This window comes from Rhinoraja longicauda, chromosome 34 (assembly GCF_053455715.1).
Source record: "Rhinoraja longicauda isolate Sanriku21f chromosome 34, sRhiLon1.1, whole genome shotgun sequence".
In the NCBI taxonomy this organism is placed as follows: Eukaryota; Metazoa; Chordata; class Chondrichthyes; order Rajiformes; family Arhynchobatidae; genus Rhinoraja; species Rhinoraja longicauda.
Window position 1 is genome coordinate 15,497,694 of NC_135986.1, and position 6,737 is coordinate 15,504,430.

Genomic DNA, 6,737 nt, shown 5'->3' on the forward strand with positions numbered 1-6,737 from the left:
GGAGTAGGCCATTCGCCCTTCGAACCAGATCAATGTGATCATGGCTGATCATCTAAAATCAGTACCCCGTTCCGGGTTTCTCTCCATGTCCCTTGATTCCTTCAGCCCTGAGAGCTAAATCTAACTCTCTCTTGAAAACATCCAGTGAGTTGGCCTCCACTGCCTTCTGTGGAAGGGAATTCCACAGATTCACAACTCTCTGGCTGAAAAAGTTTTTCCTCATCTCAGTCCTAAATGGTCGCCCCCTTATTCTTAAACTGTGACCCCTGGTTCTGGACTCCCCAACATCGGGAGCATTTTCCTGCATCAAGCCTGTCCAATCCCTTAAAATTTTTATATGTATCTACAAGATCCCGTCTCATCCTTCTCAATTCCAGTGAATGCAAGACCAGTCAACCCATTCTTTCATCATATGTCTGTCCCTCCCTCTGGGAATTAATCTGGTGAACCTTCTCTGCAGTCCCTCAATAGCATTAATGTCCTTCCTCAAATAAGACATAAATTGCACACAATACTCCAGGGTTGGTTTCACCAGGGCCCTGTACAACCTGCTTGCTCCTAACTCAAATCCTCTCGCAATGAAGGCCAACAGCTTTCTTCACTGCCCGTTGTACCTGCATGCTTACTTTCAGTGTTTGATGTACAAGCACACCCGGGTCGTGTTGCACCTCCCCTTTTCCGAATCTGACACCATTCCGATAATAATCTACCTTCCTGTGCACCACCAAAGTGGATAACCTCAGATTTATCCACATTATACTGCATCTGCCCACTCACCCAACCTATCCAAGACACCCTGCAGCCTCATAGCATCCTCCTGGCAGCTCACACTGCCGCCCAGCTTTGTGTCATCCGCAAACTTGGAGATGGTACATTTAATTCCCTCGTCTAAATCATTAATATATATTGTAAATAACTGGGATCCCAGCACCGAACCTTGCAGCACCCCACTGCCTGCCATTCTGAAAAGGACCCGTTAATTACTAATCTTTGCTTCCTGTCGGTCAACCAGTTCTCTATCCATGTCAATACACTAACCCCAATACGATGTGCTCTAAATTTGCACACTAATCTCTTGTGTGGGACCTTGTCAAAGGCTTTTTGGAAGTCCAGTTACACCACACCCACTGGCTCTCCATTATCCATTCTACTTGTTACATCCTCAAAAAAATCCAGAAGATTAGTCAAGCATGATTTATTTCCCCATCATAAATTCATGCTGACTTTGACCTATCCTGTTACTGCTTTCCAAATGCGCAGATATAACATCTTTAATAATCAACTCAAGCATCTTCCCCACTACCGATGTAAGGCTAACTGATCTATAATTTTGTTTACTCTCTCCCTCCTTTCTTAAAGAGTGGAGTTACATTGGCTACCCTCCGGTCCACAGGAACTGATCGAGAGTAGAAAGAACATTGGAAAATGATCACCAATGCATCCACGATTTCTAGGGACACCTACTTGAGTACTCTGGGATGTAGACCATCAGGCCCTGGGGATTTATCTGCCTCCAGTCCCAACAGTCCTAACACCATTTCCTGACTAATGTGGATTCTCTTCAATTCCTCCCTCCCACTAGATCCTCCGTCCCCTAGTATTTCTGTCTTCACCAAGGAAGACACAAATAAAGTACTCAATTAACTGTTCTGCCATTTCCTTGTTTCCCATTTTAAATTCACCTGTCTCTGATTGTAAGGGACCTACATTTGTCTTCACTAATCTTTTCCCTTTTACACATCTAAAGAAGCTTTTACTGTCAGTTTTTACATTCCCCGCAAGCTTTCTTTCTTGTGTAGGAAAGAACTGCAGATGCTGGTTTAAATCGAAGGTAGACACAAAATGCTGGAGTAACTCAGCGGGTCAGGCAGCATCTCTGGACAGAAGGAATGGGTGACGATTCGGGTCGAAACCCTTCTTCAGACTGATGTTCAGTGAGGGGGTGGGAGAAAGAAAGAATGTAGTCGGAGACAGTAAGACTAGTGTTTTTTTGTTTCATGCTCTTTTCCCCCCTTTTAATTAACCCCTTTCTCCTCCTCTATTGTGTTCTAAATTTCTCCCAGTCCTCCAGTTTGCTGCTTCCTCTGGCCAATTCATATGCCTCTTCCTTGGATTTAACACTTCCCTTGATTTCCCTTGTGAGCCACTGTTGAGCCGCCCTCCCCGTTTTATTTTTCGCCAGACAGGCATGAACATTTTTTGGAGTTCATCCATGCGGTCTTTAAATCTTTGCCATTGCATCTCCACTGTCAAACTTAAGTATAATTTGCCTGATTATCCAAGCCAATTCCCATCTCATACCATCAAAGTCCCCTTTCTTCAAGTTCAGGACCCCAGTCTCTGAATTAACCGTCTCACTATCCATCCTAATGCAGAATTCCATCATATTATGATCACTGTTGCCCAAGGGGCTTTGCACAACAAGATCGTTAACTAATCCTTCCTCATTATACAATACCCGGACTAGGATGACCTGCCCTCTAGTCGGTTCCTCAACATGTTGGCTTAAACAACCATCTTGTGTACATTCCAGGAAATCCTCCTCCTCAGCGATGTTACCAATTTGGTTGGCCCAATCTATATGTAGATTAAAGTCACCCATGATATCTGCTGTACCTTTACTACACACATCCCTAATTCCCTGCTTTATGCAACCCCCAACCTCCCTGCTGCTGTTTGGTGGTCTGTCTACAACTCCAACAAGCATTTTCTGCCATTGGCTATTTCGCAGTTCTACCCACACCGATTCTACGACATCCAAGCTAATGTCTCTCCTTGTGATTGCATTCATCTCCTCTTTAACCAGCAATGCCACCCCATGTCCTCTTCCTTTCTATCTATCTTTCCTGAATATTGAATACTCCTGCATGTTTAGCTCCCAGCCTTGGTCACCTTCAAGCCATGTCTCCTGGTTGCCGGACACTTTAATTCTCCTTCCCATTCCTACACAGACCTTTCTGTCCTTGCTGTCCTCCATTGTCAGAGTGAGGCTAAACGCAAATTCGATGGGGCAGCTTGCATCTCAGTGGTATGAATAGTGATTTCCCTCACTTCAGGTAGCCCCGGCATCCCTCCCCCACCCAAGTCACACTCTCCATTTCACAGTCTATATCTCTTGTTTCCCTTATCCCTAACCAATCTGAAGAAGGGTCTCGTCTCGAAACGTCACCCATTCCTTCTCTTCAGAGATGCTGCCTGTCCCACTAAGTTACTCCAGCTTTTTGTGTCAATCTTCCGTTTAAACCAGCATCTGTAGTTCCTTCTTCCACACTGCCCAGTCCATAACGGCTACTGACCTCCCCACTGTCAAAGTAATCTAGCGGAGTCGCAGGCTCAAGAAGGCAACCAGCATCATCACAGACCAACATCAACCTTGCCATGCACTCATTTCACCAATGTCATTGGCAAGGTGGTTTCGGTGCTGGAAAACTCTAACGTCCAGGTTTTGGACCAGGTTATTCCCAACATCATCTGGCTATTGCACACTACAAACTCCAAATAAGCCCCATAGCTACATTGACTTGGGACAATTAATTTTTGCTTTGCACTATTATTGTTTGTTCTTTTTATCTACTGAACTTCACAGTTGTCGGTTATTATGACGTTTGCACAGTACAATGTTTACATATCTGTTTTGGTGCTGCAGGAAAGAATTTCACTAATAACATATAACATATATAACATATAACAACTACAGCATGGAAACAGGCCTGTCCGGCCCTACCAGTCCACGCCGACCATTCTCCCTGACCTAGTCTCATCTACCTGCACTCAGACCATAACCCTCCAATCCCCTCCTATCCATATACCTATCCAATTTACTCTTAAATAATAAAATCGAGCCAGCCTCCACCACTTCCACCGGAAGTCCATTCCATACAGCCACAACCCTCTGAGTAAAGAAGTTACCCCTAAACCTTTGTCCCTCAATTCTGAAGCTATGTCCCCTTGTTGGAATCTTCCCCACTCTCAAAGGGAAAAGCCTACCCACGTCAACTCTGTCCGTCCCTCTCAAAATTTAAAAAACCTCTATCAAGTCCCCCCTCAACCTTCTACGCTCCAAAGAATAAGACCCAACCTGTTCAACCTCTCTCTGTAGCCTAAGTGCTGAAACCCAGGCAACATTCTAGTAAATCTCCTCTGTACCCTCTCCATTTTGTCGACATCCTTCCTATAATTTGGCGACCAGAACTGCACACCATACTCCAGATTCGGCCTCACCAATGCCCTGTACAATTTCAACATTACATCCCAACTTCTATACTCGATGCTCTGATTTATAAAGGCAAGCATACCAAACGCCTTCTTCACCACCCTATCCACATGAGATTCCACCTTCAGGGAACAATGCACAGTTATTCCCAGATCCCTCTGTTCCACTGCATTCCTCAATTCCCTACCATTTACCCTGTACGTCCTATTTTGATTTGTCCTACCAAAATGCAGCACCTCACACTTATCAGCATTAAACTCCATCTGCCATCTTTCAGCCCACCCTTCCAAAAATCTACCTCACTATCAACTACTCCACCTATCTTAGTATCATCTGCATATTTACTAATCCAATTTGCCACACCATCATCCAGATCATTAATGTAAATGACAAATAACAGTGGACCCAACACAGATCCTTGGGGCACTCCACTAGACACTGGCCTCCAACCTGACATACAATTGTCAACCGTTACCCTCTGGTATCTCCCATTCAGCCATTGTTGAATCCATCTTGCAACCTCACTATTAATACCCAACGATTTAACCTTCTTAATCAACCTTCCATGTGGAACCTTGTCAAATGCCTTACTGAAGTCCATATAGACAACATCCACAGCCTTGCCCTTATCAATTTCCCTGGTAACCTCTTCAAAAAATTCAAGAAGATTAGTCAAACATGACCTTCCAGGCACAAATCCATGTTGACTGTTTCTAATCAGGCCTTGATTATCCAAATAATTATATATATTGTCCCTAAGTATCTTTTCCATTAATTTTCCCACCACAGACGTCAAACTAATAGGTCTATAATTGCTAGGTTTACTTTTAGAACCTTTTTTAAACAACGGCACAACATGCGCAATGCGCCAATCTTCCGGCACCATCCCTGTTTCTAATGACGTTTGAAATATTTCCGTCATAGCCCCTGCTATTTCTGCACTAACTTCCCTCAATGTCCTAGGGAATATCCTATCAGGACCTGGAGACTTATCCACTTTTATATTCTTCAAAAGTGTCCGTACCTCCTCTTCTTTAATCCTCCTAATTTCCATCACTACTCTACTTGTTTCGCTTACCTCACATAATTCAATATCCTTCTCCTCGGTAAATAACGAAGAAAAGAAATTGTTTAATATCTCCCCCATTTCTTCCGGCTCAGCACATAGCTGTCCACTCTGACTCTCTAATGGACCAATTTTATCCCTCACTATCCTTTTGTTATTGACATATCTGTAGAACCCCTTGGGGTTTACTTTTACATTACTTGCCAAAGCAGCCTCATATCTTTTTTTCGCTTTTCTAATTTTCTTCTTAAGATTCCTTTTACATTCTTTATATTCCTCAAGAACCTCATTTACTCCCTGCCGCTTATATTTATTGTATATCTCCCTCTTTTTCCGAACCAAGTGTCCAATTTCCCTGGAAAACCACGGCTCTTTCAAATTATTATTCTTTCCTTTCCACCGAACAGGGACATAAAGACTCTGTACTCTCAAAATTTCACCTTTAAATATCCTCCATTTCTCTATTATATCCTTTTCATAAAACAACAATTTCCATTTCACTCCTTTTAAATCCTTTCTCATCTCCTCAAAATTAGCCTTTCTCCAATCCAAAATCTCAACCCTTGGTCCAGATTTGACCTTCTCCATAATGATATTGAAACTAATGGCATTATGATCACTAGACCCAAAGTGCTCCTCAACACATACCTCCGTCACCTGACCCGTCTCATTTCCTAACAGGAGGTCCAACACTGCCCCTTCTCTGGTAGGCACCTCTACGTATTGCTGCAAAAAACTATCCTGCACACATTTTACAAACTCCAAACCATCCAGCCCTTTAACAGAATGTGATTCCCAGTCTATATACGGAAAATTGAAATCACCCACAATCACCACTCTGTGCTTACTACTAATATCTGCTATCTCCTTACATATTTGCTCTTCCAATTCTCGTTCCCTATTTGGCGGTCTATAATACACCCCTATAAGTGTTGCTAAACCTTTCTCATTTCTGAGTTCCACCCAAACAGCCTCCTTAATCGAGCCTTCTAGTCTGTCCTGCCACAGCACTGCTGTGATATCCTCCCTGACAAGCAATGCAACACCCCCACCTCTTGCCCCTCCGATTCTATCACATCTGAAACAATGAAATCCTGGAATATTTAATTGCCAATCGCAACCCTCCTGCAACCATGTTTCACTGATCGCCACAACATCATACTTCCAGATGTCAATCCAGGCTCTAAGCTCATCCACCTTTCTTACAATGCTCCTAGCATTAAAATATACACATTTAAGGGACCCATCATTTCTTATTCTCAGTTTATTTCTTTTCCCTTCTTTCTCTCCTACATATTGGGTCTGAGTGTTTCCCTTTTCTGCCTCCTGCCTCACACACTGCCTATTAGCTATCTGTGTTTGAGTCCCTCCCCCCAACCGTACTAGTTTAAAGTCTCCGCAGTTATTTTAGCAAATCTCCCCGCCAGGATATTGGTTCCCCTCGGGTTCAGATGCAAC